Source organism: Aquarana catesbeiana, linkage group LG10, assembly GCF_042186555.1.
Source record: "Aquarana catesbeiana isolate 2022-GZ linkage group LG10, ASM4218655v1, whole genome shotgun sequence".
In the NCBI taxonomy this organism is placed as follows: Eukaryota; Metazoa; Chordata; class Amphibia; order Anura; family Ranidae; genus Aquarana; species Aquarana catesbeiana.
The window spans coordinates 245,028,271-245,043,635 of NC_133333.1; positions in this window are offsets into that span (position 1 = coordinate 245,028,271).

Genomic DNA, 15,365 nt, shown 5'->3' on the forward strand with positions numbered 1-15,365 from the left:
ATTTTTTTTTTAGGCAGAGGCCCCAGAGAATAAAATGGTGGGTGTTGTTTATTTTTATGTCACATGGTATTAGTGCAGAGGTTTTTCAAACTCAATTTGTTTGGTAAAATATAAAAGAATGATGTTACGCCGAGTAAATAGATACCAAACATGTCACACTTTAAAAACTGCCCTCGCCGGTGGAATGGCGCCAAACGACGGTACCTAAAGATCCTCCATAGGCGATGCTTTAAAAACCTTTACCTCAGAGGCAGGCAACGTTAGAGAGATGGAGATCTACTTCAGGAACACAGAAGAAGTCAAAGATCGCCGGGCTCAGTGTCCTGTCGCAGGGCCGGTTCACACCACAACGTAATGACAGAAAGGCGCGTTGCATGTGTGTTTCCTGCACCATGTTCAAAACGCAATGCCTTTGCGATCCACTGCGGGTGATGATACATTTTTAACCCCAAATGTAGATCGCAAATGCAATGGACATAAAAAAAAATGTATTACAAGAGAGTGCAGGGTTCAGGAGTGGGGTACTCTCAGAATGCAGGGATCAGGAGTGCGTTGCACTCAGAATGCAGGGATCATGAGTCACAGAATGCAGGGATCAGGAGTGTGTTACACACAGAATGCAGAGTTCGGGAGTGTGTTACGCACAGAATGCAGGGTTCAGGAGTGTGTGGTACTCAGAATGCAGGGTTCAGGAGTGTGTGGTGCTCAGAATGCAGGGTTCAGGAGTGGGGTACTTTCAGAATGTAGGGATCAGGAGTGCGTTGCACTCAGAATGCAGGGATCATGAGTCACAGAATGCAGGGATCAGGAGTGTGTTACACACAGAATGCAGGGTTCGGGAGTGTATTACGCACAGAATGCAGGGTTCAGGAGTGTGTGGTACTCAGAATGCAGGGTTCAGGAGTGTGTGGTGCTCAGAATGCAGGGTTCAGGAGTGGGGTACTTTCAGAATGTAGGGATCAGGAGTGCGTTGCACTCAGAATGCAGGGATCATGAGTCACAGAATGCAGGGATCAGGAGTGTGTTACACACAGAATGCAGGGTTCGGGAGTGTATTACGCACAGAATGCAGGGTTCAGGAGTGTGTGGTACTCAGAATGCAGGGTTCAGGAGTATGTGATGCTGAGAATGCAGGGTTCAGGAGTGGGGTATTCTCAGAATGTAGGGATCAGGAGTGCGTTACGCACAGAATGCAGGGATCAGGAGTGCGTTACGCACAGAATGCAGGGATCAGGAGTGTGTCACGCACAGAATGCAGGGATCAGGAGTGTGTTATGCACAGAATGCAGGGATCAGGAGTGTGTTACGCACAGAATGCAGGGTTCAGGAGTGTGTTACACACAGAATGCAGGGTTCGGGAGTGTGTTACGCACAGAATGCAGGGTTCAGGAGTGTGTGGTACTCAGAATGCAGGGTTCAGGAGTGTGTGGTGCTCAAAATGCAGGGTTCAGGAGTGGGGTACTTTCAGAATGTAGGGATCAGGAGTGCGTTACGCACAGAATGCAGGGATCAGGAGTGCATTGCACTCAGAATGCAGGGATCATGAGTCACAGAATGCAGGGATCAGGAGTTTGTTACGCACAGAATGCAGGGTTCGGGAGTGTGTTACGCACAGAATGCAGGGTTCAGGAATGTGTGGTACTCAGAATGCAGGGTTCAGGAGTATGTGATGCTGAGAATGCAGGGTTCAGGAGTGGGGTATTCTCAGAATGTAGGGATCAGGAGTGCGTTACGCACAGAATGCAGGGATCAGGAGCGTGTTACACTCAGAATGCAGGGATCAGGAGTGTGTTACGCACAGAATGCAGGGATCAGGAGTGTGTTATGCACAGAATGCAGGGATCAGGAGTGTGTTATGCACAGAATGCAGGGTTCAGGAGTGTGTTACGCACAGAATGCAGGGTTCAGGAGTGTGTTGCGCACAGAATGCCGGGTTCGGGAGTGTGTTACGCACAGAATGCAGGGTTCAGGAGTGTGTGGTACTCAGAATGCAGGGTTCAGGAGTGTGTGGTGCTCAGAATGCAGGGTTCAGGAGTGGGGTACTTTCAGAATGTAGGGATCAGGAGTGCGTTACGCACAGAATGCAGGGATCAGGAGTGCGTTGCACTCAGAATGCAGGGATCAGGAGCGCGTTGCACTCAGAATGCAGGGATCATGAGTCACAGAATGCAGGGATCAGGAGTGTGTTACACACAGAATGCAGGGATCAGGAGTGTGTTACGCACAGAATGCAGGGATTGGGAGTATGTTACGCACAGAATGCAGGGATCAGGAGTGTGTTACGCACAGGATGCAGAGATCAGGACAGGAGTGTGTTACGTACAGAATGCAGGGATCAGGAGTGTGTTACGCACAGAATGCAGGGATCAGGAGTGTGTTAAGCAGGGATCAGGATTGTGTTACGCAGGGAATGCAGGGATCAGGAGTGTGTTACGCACAGAATGCAGGGATCAGGAGTGTGTTACGCACAGAATGCAGGGTTCGGGAGTGTGTTACGCACAGAATGCAGGGATCAGGAGTGTGTTACGCACAGAATGCAGGGTTCGGGAGTGTGATACGCACAGAATGCAGGGATCAGGAGTGTGTTACGCACAGAATGCAGGGATCAGGAGTGTGTTACGCACAGAATGCAGGGATCGGGAGTGTGTTACGCACAGAATGCAGGGATCAGTAGTGTGATACTCACAGAATGCAGCAATCAGCAGTGTGTTACGCACAGAATGCAGGGATCAGGAGTGTGTTACGCACAGAATGCAGGGATCAGGAGTGTGTTACGCACAGAATGCAGGGATCAGGAGTGTGTTACGCACATAATGCAGGGATCAGGAGTGTGTTACGTAGAGAATGCAGGGATCAGGGGTGTGTTACACACAGAATGCAGGGTTCGGGAGTGTGTTATGCACAGAATTCAGGGATCAGGAGTGTGTTACGCACAGAATGCAGGGTTCGGGAGTGTGTTACGCACAGAATGCAGGGATTTAGGAGTGTGTTACGCACAGAATGCAGGGTTCGGGAGTGTGATACGCACAGAATGCAGGGATCAGGAGTGTGTTACGCACAGAATGCAGGGATCAGGAGTGTGTTACGCACAGAATGCAGGGATCGGGAGTGTGTTACGCACAGAATGCAGGGATCAGGAGTGTGATACGCACCGAATGCAGGGATCAGGAGTGTGTTACGCACGGAATGCAGGGATCAGGAGTGTGTTACGCACAGAATGCAGGGATCAGGAGTGTGTTACGCACAGAATGCAGGGATCAGGAGTGTGTTACGCACAGAATGCAGGGATCAGGAGTGTGTTACGCACATAATGCAGGGATCAGGAGTGTGTTACGTAGAGAATGCAGGGATCAGGGGTGTGTTACACACAGAATGCAGGGTTCAGGAGTGTGTTATGCACAGAATGCAGGGATCGGGAGTGTGTTACGCACAGAATGCAGGGATCAGGAGTGTGTTACGCACAGAATGCAGGGTTCGGGAGTGTGTTACGCACAGAATGCAGGGATCAGGAATGTGTTACGCACAGAATGCAGGGTTCGGGAGTGCGTTACGCACAGAATGCAGGGTTCAGGAGTGTGTGTTACTCAGAATGCAGGGTTCAGGAGTATGTGATGCTCAGAATGCAGGGTTCAGGAGTGGGGTACTCTCAGAATGTAGGGATCAGGAGTGCATTACGCACAGAATGCAGGGATCGGGAGCGTGTTGCACTCAGAATGCAGGGATCATGAGTCACAGAATGCAGGGATCAGGAGTGTGTTACGCACAGAATGCAGGGATCAGGAGTATGTTACGCACAGAATGCAGGGTTCAGGAGTGTGTTACACACAGAATGCAGGGTTCAGGAGTGTGTTACGCACAGAATGCAGGGTTCAAGAGTGTGTTACACACAGAATGCAGGGTTCGGGAGTGCGTTACGCACAGAATGCAGGGTTCAGGAGTGTGTGGTACTCAGAATGCCGGGTTCAGGAGTGTGTGGTGCTCAGAATGCAGGGTTCAGGAGTGGGGTACTCTCAGAATGCAGGGATCAGGAGTGTGTTACGCACAGAATGCAGGGATCAGGAGTGTGTTACGCACAGAATGCAGGGATCAGGAGTGTGTTATGCACAGAATGCAGGGATCAGGAGTGTGTTACGCACAGAATGCAGGGATCAGGAGTGTGTTACGCACAGAATGCAGGGATCAGGAGTGTGTTACACACAGAATGCAGGGTTCGGGAGTGTGTTACGCACAGAATGCAGGGATCAGGAGTGTGTTACGCACAGAATGCAGGGATCAGGAGTGTGTTACGCACAGAATGCAGGGTTCGGGAGTGTGTTACGCACAGAATGCAGGGATCAGGAGCGCGTTGCACTCAGAATGCAGGGATCATGAGTCACAGAATGCAGGGATCAGGAGTGTGTTACGCACAGAATGCAGGGATCGGGAGTGTGTTACGCACAGAATGCAGGGATCAGGAGTGTGTTACGCACAGAATGCAGGGTTCGGGAGTGTGTTACGCACAGAATGCAGGGATCAGGAGTGTGTTACGCACAGAATACAGGGATCGGGAGTGTGTTACGCACAGAATGCAGGGATCGGGAGTGTGTTACGCACAGAATGCAGGGATCGGGAGTGTGTTACGCACAGAATGCAGGGATCGGGAGTGTGTTACGCACAGAATGCAGGGATCAGGAGTGTGTTACTCAGAGAATGCAGGGATCAGGGGTGTGTTACGCACAGAATGCAGGGTTCAGGAGTGTGTTACGCACAGAATGCAGGGTTCGGGAGTGCGTTACACACAGAATGCTGGGTTCAGGAGTGTGTGGTACTCAGAATGCAGGGTTCAGGAGTATGTGATGCTCAGAATGCAGGGTTCAGGAGTGGGGTACTCTCAGAATGTAGGGATCAGGAGTGCATTATGCACAGAATGCAGGGATCAGGAGCGCGTTGCACTCAGAATGCAGGGATCAGGAGCGCGTTGCACTCAGAATGCAGGGATCATGAGTCACAGAATGCAGGGATCAGGAGTGTGTTACACACAGAATGCAGGGATCAGGAGTGTGTTACGCACAGAATGCAGGGATTGGGAGTGTGTTACGCACAGGATGCAGAGATCAGGACAGGAGTGTGTTACGTACAGAATGCAGGGATCAGGAGTGTGTTACGCACAGAATGCAGGGATCAGGAGTGTGTTAAGCAGGGATCAGGATTGTGTTACGCAGGGAATGCAGGGATCAGGAGTGTGTTACGCACAGAATGCAGGGATCAGGAGTGTGTTACGCACAGAATGCAGGGTTCGGGAGTGTGTTACGCACAGAATGCAGGGATCAGGAGTGTGTTACGCACAGAATGCAGGGTTCGGGAGTGTGATACGCACAGAATGCAGGGATCAGGAGTGTGTTACGCACAGAATGCAGGGATCAGGAGTGTGTTACGCACAGAATGCAGGGATCGGGAGTGTGTTACGCACAGAATGCAGGGATCAGGAGTGTGATACGCACAGAATGCAGGGATCAGGAGTGTGTTACGCACAGAATGCAGGGATCAGGAGTGTGTTACGCACAGAATGCAGGGATCAGGAGTGTGTTACGCACAGAATGCAGGGATCAGGAGTGTGTTACGCACATAATGCAGGGATCAGGAGTGTGTTACGTAGAGAATGCAGGGATCAGGGGTGTGTTACACACAGAATGCAGGGTTTGGGAGTGTGTTATGCACAGAATGCAGGGATCAGGAGTGTGTTACGCACAGAATGCAGGGTTCGGGAGTGTGTTTCGCACAGAATGCAGGGATCAGGAGTGTGTTACGCACAGAATGCAGGGTTCGGGAGTGTGATACGCACAGAATGCAGGGATCAGGAGTGTGTTACGCACAGAATGCAGGGATCAGGAGTGTGTTACGCACAGAATGCAGGGATCGGGAGTGTGTTACGCACAGAATGCAGGGATCAGGAGTGTGATACGCACCGAATGCAGGGATCAGGAGTGTGTTACGCACAGAATGCAGGGATCAGGACAGGAGTGTGTTACGCACAGAATGCAGGGATCAGGAGTGTGTTACGCACAGAATGCAGGGATCAGGAGTGTGTTACGCACATAATGCAGGGATCAGGAGTGTGTTACGTAGAGAATGCAGGGATCAGGGGTGTGTTACACACAGAATGCAGGGTTCGGGAGTGTGTTATGCACAGAATGCAGGGATCGGGAGTGTGTTACGCACAGAATGCAGGGATCAGGAGTGTGTTACGCACAGAATGCAGGGTTCGGGAGTGTGTTACGCACAGAATGCAGGGATCAGGAGTGTGTTACGCACAGAATGCAGGGTTCGGGAGTGCGTTACGCACAGAATGCAGGGTTCAGGAGTGTGTGTTACTCAGAATGCAGGGTTCAGGAGTATGTGATGCTCAGAATGCAGGGTTCAGGAGTGGGGTACTCTCAGAATGTAGGGATCAGGAGTGCATTACGCACAGAATGCAGGGATCAGGAGCGTGTTGCACTCAGAATGCAGGGATCATGAGTCACAGAATGCAGGGATCAGGAGTGTGTTACGCACAGAATGCAGGGATCAGGAGTATGTTACGCACAGAATGCAGGGTTCAGGAGTGTGTTACACACAGAATGCAGGGTTCAGGAGTGTGTTACGCACAGAATGCAGGGTTCAAGAGTGTGTTACGCACAGAATGCAGGGATCAGGAGTGTGTTACGCACAGAATGCAGGGTTCGGGAGTGTGTTACGCACAGAATGCAGGGATCAGGAGTGGGGTACTCTCAGAATGCAGGGATCAGGAGTGTGTTACGCACATAATGCAGGGATCAGGAGTGTGTTACGTAGAGAATGCAGGGATCAGGGGTGTGTTACACACAGAATGCAGGGTTTGGGAGTGTGTTATGCACAGAATGCAGGGATCAGGAGTGTGTTACGCACAGAATGCAGGGTTCGGGAGTGTGTTTCGCACAGAATGCAGGGATCAGGAGTGTGTTACGCACAGAATGCAGGGATCAGGAGTGTGTTACGCACAGAATGCAGGGATCGGGAGTGTGTTACGCACAGAATGCAGGGATCAGGAGTGTGATACGCACCGAATGCAGGGATCAGGAGTGTGTTACGCACAGAATGCAGGGATCAGGACAGGAGTGTGTTACGCACAGAATGCAGGGATCAGGAGTGTGTTACGCACAGAATGCAGGGATCAGGAGTGTGTTACGCACATAATGCAGGGATCAGGAGTGTGTTACGTAGAGAATGCAGGGATCAGGGGTGTGTTACACACAGAATGCAGGGTTCGGGAGTGTGTTATGCACAGAATGCAGGGATCGGGAGTGTGTTACGCACAGAATGCAGGGATCAGGAGTGTGTTACGCACAGAATGCAGGGTTCGGGAGTGTGTTACGCACAGAATGCAGGGATCAGGAGTGTGTTACGCACAGAATGCAGGGTTCGGGAGTGCGTTACGCACAGAATGCAGGGTTCAGGAGTGTGTGTTACTCAGAATGCAGGGTTCAGGAGTATGTGATGCTCAGAATGCAGGGTTCAGGAGTGGGGTACTCTCAGAATGTAGGGATCAGGAGTGCATTACGCACAGAATGCAGGGATCAGGAGCGTGTTGCACTCAGAATGCAGGGATCATGAGTCACAGAATGCAGGGATCAGGAGTGTGTTACGCACAGAATGCAGGGATCAGGAGTATGTTACGCACAGAATGCAGGGTTCAGGAGTGTGTTACACACAGAATGCAGGGTTCAGGAGTGTGTTACGCACAGAATGCAGGGTTCAAGAGTGTGTTACGCACAGAATGCAGGGATCAGGAGTGTGTTACGCACAGAATGCAGGGTTCGGGAGTGTGTTACGCACAGAATGCAGGGATCAGGAGTGGGGTACTCTCAGAATGCAGGGATCAGGAGTGTGTTACGCACAGAATGCAGGGATCAGGAGTGTGTGGTGCTCAGAATGCAGGGTTCAGGAGTGGGGTACTCTCAGAATGCAGGGATCAGGAGTGTGTTACGCACAGAATGCAGGGATCAGGAGTGTGTTACGCACAGAATGCAGGGATCAGGAGTGTGTTACGCACAGAATGCAGGGATCAGGAGTGTGTTACGCACAGAATGCAGGGATCAGGAGTGTGTTACACACAGAATGCAGGGTTCGGGAGTGTGTTACGCACAGAATGCAGGGATCAGGAGTGTGTTACGCACAGAATGCAGGGATCAGGAGTGTGTTACGCACAGAATGCAGGGTTCGGGAGTGTGTTACGCACAGAATGCAGGGATCAGGAGCGCGTTGCACTCAGAATGCAGGGATCATGAGTCACAGAATGCAGGGATCAGGAGTGTGTTACGCACAGAATGCAGGGATCGGGAGTGTGTTACGCACAGAATGCAGGGATCAGGAGTGTGTTACGCACAGAATGCAGGGATCGGGAGTGTGTTACGCACAGAATGCAGGGTTCGGGAGTGTGTTACGCACAGAATGCAGGGATCAGGAGTGTGTTACGCACAGAATACAGGGATCGGGAGTGTGTTACGCACAGAATGCAGGGATCGGGAGTGTGTTACGCACAGAATGCAGGGATCGGGAGTGTGTTACGCACAGAATGCAGGGATCGGGAGTGTGTTACGCACAGAATGCAGGGATCAGGAGTGTGTTACTCAGAGAATGCAGGGATCAGGGGTGTGTTACGCACAGAATGCAGGGTTCAGGAGTGTGTTACGCACAGAATGCAGGGATCAGGAGTGTGTTACGCACAGAATGCAGGGATCAGGAGTGTGTTACGCAGAGAATGCAGGGTTCGGGAGTGTGTTACGCACAGAATGCAGGGATCAGGAGTGTGTTACGCACAGAATGCAGGGTTCGGGAGTGCGTTACGCACAGAATGCTGGGTTCAGGAGTGTGTGGTACTCAGAATGCAGGGTTCAGGAGTATGTGATGCTCAGAATGCAGGGTTCAGGAGTGGGGTACTCTCAGAATGTAGGGATCAGGAGTGCATTATGCACAGAATACAGGGATCAGGAGCGCGTTGCACTCAGAATGCAGGGATCATGAGTCACAGAATGCAGGGATCAGGAGTGTGTTACGCACAGAATGCAGGGATCAGGAGTGTGTTACGCGCAGAATGCAGAGATCAGGATAGGAGTGTGTTACGCACAGAATGCAGGGATCAGGAGTGTGTTACGCACAGAATGCAGGATTCAGGAGTGTGTTACGCACAGAATGCAGGGTTCAAGAGTGTGTTACACACAGAATGCAGGGTTCGGGAGTGCGTTACGCACAGAATGCAGGGTTCAGGAGTGTGTGGTACTCAGAATGCAGGGTTCAGGAGTGTGTGGTGCTCAGAATGCAGGGTTCAGGAGAGGGGTACTCTCAGAATGTAGGGATCAGGAGTGCGTTATGCACAGAATGCAGGGATCAGGAGCGCGTTGCACTCGGAATGCAGGGATCATGAGTCCCAAAATGCAGGGATCAGGAGTGTGTTACGCACAGAATGCAGGCATCAGGAGTGTGTTACGCACAGAATGCAGGCATCAGGAGTGTGTTACACACAAAATGCAGGGATCAGGAGTGTGTTACGCACAGAATGCAGGGTTCGGGAGTGCGTTACGCACAGAATGCAGGGTTCAGCCAATTAGGGTACAGAGCAGTGTCAGAGTCATGATTGGACACTGTCATCATGACTTTATCCAATCATAGCTTATTCCCGTCCCACAGTATAAAAGTATTCTTTCAATGGCAACCATTTTCAGTGTGATTTTGGCGTGGAGACAGATAGAACAGGGCTCTATTCAGTGCTATTAGTTAGTGTGCTATACTGTGCTATTTTGCTTCAATTGTCAGTGTAGAATATTAGTTTAGTGTCAGTCTAGGGATAGTGTGAGTGTAGTGAGGAGGACCATCATTTAGCTTTTCATAGTGTGCAGCTAGTGTAGGGACAGCTCAGATAGTTTCAGTGTAGTGTAGTGAGACCGTGTCAGTAATCTTTACATTAGTATATAGCTAGAGTAGGGACAGTTCAGATAGCTTCAGTGTAGTGACGGTTGAACACCGTTTATTTGATTGCGTTACTGCCAGTTTAACGCCATATAGTTTTGCGTGCGTTACTTCCAGTTTAACACCATATCGTTTCGCGTGCGTTACTGCCAGTTTAATGCCATATTGTTTTGTGTGCGTTACTGCCAGTTTAACGCCATATAGTTCTGTATGCGTTACTACAAGTTTTACGCCATATAGTTTTGTGCATTACTGCCAGTTTAACGCCATTTACTTCTGTGTGCGTTACTGCCAGTTTAACGCCATATAGTTCTGTGCATCACTGTACGTTTGGCGCATTATATTGCAGTATATTATATTGTATCCATGGAGTGTGTCTGTGTAGTGTGAGTACTCAAATTAAAGGGCACCAAACACCTCTTTACATTGATTAAAGTGCATCTACGTACAGATTTCAACTTCTCCTTTAAATTTGCTTATAAGCACCGCCCACTCCCTCCCAATAATGTCTGGGAGAACAACAAGGAGAGGCAGACATTCCCTTGGCACTGTAAGGGGGGCAGCAACAAATGTGTCCACAGGCAAAGGTGGACATGATGGCCAGTCCTCAGGCAGGGCATCATTTCCTCTGTTTAGTGAGTTTGCCAGGGCCGTTCCTGAGCGGGGTGCAGTGCACCCGGGCGCCACAGAGGTGGGGGCGCTGAAGCGCCAGAGTGCTCCGCTCCCTCCTCACCTCCTTGTCCGTAAGCGGCTCCCTCTGCCGGTCACCGCCGCTGTGTTTCTTGCCGAAGCCCATCCCCCCTCCTGTCAGAGGAGGAGAGCGGAAACAGCTGGAGATCGGAGCGACTGTGTCTCTGTGTGCAGAGAGACCAGCCGCGAAGTGACGTCACAGGGGGGGGGGGGGGCGGTCCTTGCCCGACATGTTCCAGTTCTCATCCTCCTGTGTGTAATTCCCGCCTGCTGCCCAAGCCTGACACGCTCTGTTCTCCACCCAGGCGGCGCGGCTGCAGCCTGCACACTGTCCTCTCCTCTTCAGCTGCCGCCCGGGTGTTTTTTAATTAGCTTAATAGAGGCGTGGGACCATGGGGGTGGTTTGTTGGGGGTCTATTGGGGGTTATACTAATGGAGGGGGGTCTATACTGATGGGGGGGTTGTCCTGGGGGGGGTCTGTACTAATGGAGGGGGGGTTGTCCTGGGGGGGGCTATACTAATGGAGGGGGGTGGTTTGTCCTGAGGGGGGTCTATACTAATGGAGGGGGGGGTTTGTCCTGGGGGGGTCTATACTAATGGAGAGGGGGTGGTTTATCCTGGGGGGGTCTATACTAATGGAGGGGGGGGTTGTCCTGGGGGGTCTGTACTAATGGAGGGGGGCTTTGTCCTGGGGGGTCTATACTAATGGAGGGGGGTGGTTTGTCCTGGAGGGGTCTATACTAATGGAGGGGGGTTTGTCCTGGGTGGGTCTATACTAATCGAGGGGGGGTTTGTCCTGGGGGGGGTCTGTACGAATGGAGGGGAGTTTGTCTTGGGGGGGTCTATACTAATGGAGGGGGGTTTGTCCTGGGGGGTCTATACCAATGGAGGGGGGTTTGTCCTGGGGGGTCTATACTAATGGAGGGGGGGGGTTTGTCCTGGGGGAGTCTGTACTAATGGAGGGGGGGTTTGTCCTGGGGGGTCTGTACTAATGGAGGGGGGGTTTGTCCTGGGGGTTCTATACTAATGGAGGGGGTGGTTTGTCCTGGGGGGTCTGTACTAATGTAGAGGGGTGGTTTGTCCTGGGGCGTCTGTACTAATGTAGGGGGGGTGGTTTGTCCTGGGGGGGTCTGTACTAATGAAGGGGGGGTTTGTCCTGGGGGGTCTATACTAATGGAGGGGGGTTTGTCGGGGGGGTCTATACTAATGGGGGGGGTGGTTTGTCCTGGGGGTCTGTACTAATGTAGAGGGGTGGTTTGTCCTTTGGGGGGTCTGTACTAATGTGGGGGGTTGGTTTATCGTGGGGGGTCTGTACTAATGGAGGGGGGGTTTGTCCTGGGGGGTCTGTACTAATGGAGGGGGGGTTTGTCCTGGGGGGGTCTATACTAATGTAGGGGGGTGGTTTGTCCTGGGGGTCTGTACTAATGTAGGGGGGGTGGTTTGTTCTGGTGGGGTCTGTACTAATGGAGGGGGGGTGGTTTGTTCTGGGGGGGTCTGTACTAATGTAGGGGGGTGGTTTGTTCTGGGGGGGTCTGTACTAATGTAGGGGGGTGGTTTGTCCGGGGGGTCTGTACTAATGGAGGGGGTGGTTTGTTCTGGGGGGTTTGTACTAATGGAGGGGGGTGGTTTGTCCTGGGGGGTCTATACTGATGGGGGGTCTGTACTGAGGGAGGGGTTTATACTTAGTAGGGGGTCTGCACTGATGGAGGGGGGTCTATACTTAGTGGAGGGGGGTCTGTAGTAAGGGGCGACTATAGTTGGTAGAGGGGGGGTGACACCAAGTTTTACCGCACCGGGTGACACCAACCCTAGTGACTCCACTGCAGCCGCGGGCTCTTATTTCCCCTCTCCCGCTCTTCCTTACGCACGCTGCTGTACTAGTGAGCGGCGCACTATGTTTCTTCTTCGCCTTCATATCGGCCAGGGAAGAAAAAAAAAGGAGCAAAGAAGAGGATTGTGGGACATGTAGTCCCGAGGACTGGCAGCCCCACTGTAACACGAAAACTGCAGCCCACACAGCATGCTCAGCTGAATGGGAGAGCAAGAGAGCCAAGTGCACTGGAAAGCTTTCAGGGAAGTACACCCAGGACTCCAGAGGGTAAGGATAGTGCAGAGGGAACATCATCAGAGAGAGAACCCCGCTGCCCTGCGCCACCAGAGGGAAAGTCACACAGCCTAGCGCCATCCCTGGCAGAGAAAGGAATGGAGTCATTGCCAGAATACAGATCTGGGCTCTACCCAGTGGAGTCACCACGGGCAATTCAGAGTGAGGTGACTCCTGATCAGAGGAACCGTTGCTGTATCGCTGGGTCAGGTAAGAGGGCCGATCGGCCATTATCTACTAACGTCCATAGGAACTGCAGTCTCTGACCATCTCTTGTATCATATCTGCAGTCTCTGACCATCTCTTGTATCATGTCTGCAGTCTCAGACCATCTCTTGTATTATGTCTGCCGTCTCTGACCATCTCCTGTACTATGATTGCAGTCTCTGACCATCTCCTGTAGTATGTCCGCAGTTTCTGACCATCTCCTGTATTATATCTCCAGTCTCTGACCATCTCCTGTACTATGATTGTAGTCTCTGACCATCTCCTGTACTATGTCTGGGGGCTCTTTCTAACAGACTCTCTAATAGAAGCCCTCTCTGTATGCATCAGAGAGACTCCCCTCCAGGTCTCATTAGTGTACCCTCTTCCTGTATTTTTTTTATTGTTAAAAGATCATGGGAGGATCCCAGGGTAACGAAGACTTCTTAGGGGAGCATCTCTGTGTTTGAGTCATTGCCATAGTAACATTTGTAAAGGGGAGGAGTTGGTAAGATGACCATGCCCACGTGGGGGCGCCAGAAATATTTCTGCACCCAGGTGTCTGTGACCCTAGGATCGGCCCTGCAGTTTGCAATCCAGCCACAGCATGCAGAGGAGGTGGTGGACTGGCTTACTAAACCTTCCTCATCCTCCTCATCCTCTGTCACACAAGCAGAGACAAGTGTGCAGTCCCCTACAGTTGCCAGAGTGGATAAACCTGCCTCCTTGTCCACATCTATTCCTGCCACAGCCCTAACATCAGCCATTGAGGAGTCAGCTGAGTTATTTGACCACAGCGTCAGCCACTTGCTCCTTGATGATGCCCAGCCATTACTGGATTCAGATGCTGGTTCTGAGGTTGAGGATGACAGGAACATGAGCCGAGAGAGAGGGAGGAACACTGGTAGACAAACTGGCATTCATGTTCCCCAAGCCGCAGCATATTTCCAAGTTGTCTCACATGGTAATGATGCAAGATGGAGGAGATGGAGATGATGATGATGATAATGAGGTCACTGATGCGACTTGGATGCCAGATAGAGCAGAGGAGGAAACTGAAGGTGAGGCGGCACAACCCCAAGGAGGTCGGCATTGTCAGGGCTGGGCTCAGCCCTTCCTTATCTGAGCTGGCCGCTCAGCTGCCAGCTAAATGCCAGCTCCCACCTCTCTCCACAGTTACCCAGCTGTTGATTCTGCTCGTCAGACCTGCCTACTTAAAGCCGTCCAGCTCACTTGATCTCTGCCTTCGCCTTTGTCAACATCACAGTGACTTTCTCCTGCGTTCCTGTTGAAGACTTGTTTGGCTGACGTTCCTTATGGCTCCTGATCCTGCTTGCTGTACTACTACTTTTATCTCTGGCTCCCTGACGTTTGCTTGGCTGACTACCTGATCCGGTTACTGAACTCTGGCTTGTTTTGATTACGCTTTCTCTGTTTACCTTATTATTATTGATATTATTATTATTATTATTATTATTGTTAAACAAGTGTGATTTAACTATACTTCTGTCTTGGTCTGATTCATGGTTCCTGATAGGCATCAAGAAAGAGTAGAGAGCAGCCACCCTATTCCATCACATTCTGCAGCTGTTATCTCCCTGGGCGGCCCACTCCCCACAGCTCAGCTGTCTGGGCCTTTTTCAGCACATCTGCAGCAGATCGCACTGTTGCTATCTGCAAACTGTGTCACAGGCACATCAAACGTGGCAAAAACACCAACCATTTGGGTACCACATGCTAACAAGGCATTTAACATCCAACCACTCAGCCCGTTGGCAAGAGCACCTAAAAGCCACACAAAAGGGGCACGAATCTGTACCTCCTCCTCCTCCTTACCCACTTCAGTCTGCCCCTGTGATACCGAGTCATTACCTTTCAGCAGCCTCCACTGACAGGGATGATGGTATAGCACAGGGTGTCCAAGGTCCTAGCAGCTCATCTACCAGCAGCACACCACCAGCCGTAGACTGTAGCCAGCAAATTTCTCTGCCCCATCTTCTGCAGCAGAAAAAAAAATACAGTCCCTGCCACCCACATGCCCAGCGCCTGAATGCAAGCTTGTCAAAGCTGTTGGCTCTCCAACTTTCAGCCTGGTGGATTCTGCCCCCTTCCGTGAATTCGCACAATGTGCTGTACCACAATGGCAGGTTCCCAGTCGATACTACTTTTCACGTTCCATCTCTCTACCATCACGTGGAAGGGAATGTTCTGGCATCGTTGGGCAAGGCAGTCAGCCGTAAAATCCACCTTACTGCTGACACGTGGTCCAGTAAGCATGGGCAGGGGCGATATATTTCATTCACAGCACACTGGGTAACGCTGCTTGCAACTGGAAAGGATGCAGGACAGGGCTCAGTGCTGCATCTTGTTGTGCCCCCACGTCTCCATACAGCTGGTGGTGATGATG